Source organism: Lupinus angustifolius, chromosome LG03, assembly GCF_001865875.1.
Source record: "Lupinus angustifolius cultivar Tanjil chromosome LG03, LupAngTanjil_v1.0, whole genome shotgun sequence".
NCBI classification, from domain to species: Eukaryota; Viridiplantae; Streptophyta; class Magnoliopsida; order Fabales; family Fabaceae; genus Lupinus; species Lupinus angustifolius.
In genome coordinates this window covers 12,296,317-12,296,948 of record NC_032011.1, presented here as the reverse complement: position 1 = coordinate 12,296,948, position 632 = coordinate 12,296,317, and positions in this window count along the sequence as shown.

The following is a 632-nucleotide window of genomic DNA, read 5'->3' as shown; positions in this document are numbered from 1 at the left end:
ATTTTACGGATCATCTTTAAAAAGTGTCTTTAGGTAAACTGGGGCAGATTTTGATTAATGAAAAAGTATGGTGCCACTGAATAGAAGACAACAAAGGTCGCTTCAGTCGAGTCTATAACATTTGATGAGTTCCCTCCAAACAAAAAAAAACCATTAGTGATACATTAAAACATTTGTGCATGGGTCTTGCCCCTCATTCCATTACACTCAAACAAAACATATAGTAGTCATATCATACATGGTATACATACATTACAACATAACTATATCTATCAAGGCATAATGACATTTATACACTAATCATTATAGCATAAACAAACAAAATATTGCATAACTATTCATTGCTATAACCAATCATTCAAACATGCATCTCTACATTGTTCTTCCAATAAGCACCAAAACATTGCATTGCATATAACCATGCATTCAAACATACGTCTCTACATTGTTCTTCCGATAAACACAAAAAACAAACAAAATATTGCATTGCATATAAACATGCATTCAAACACACGTCTCTACATTGTTCTTCTAGTAAACACAAAAAACAAACAAAATATTGCATAATCATTTTATACACATACATACATACATACATACATACATACACACATACACACATACACACATAC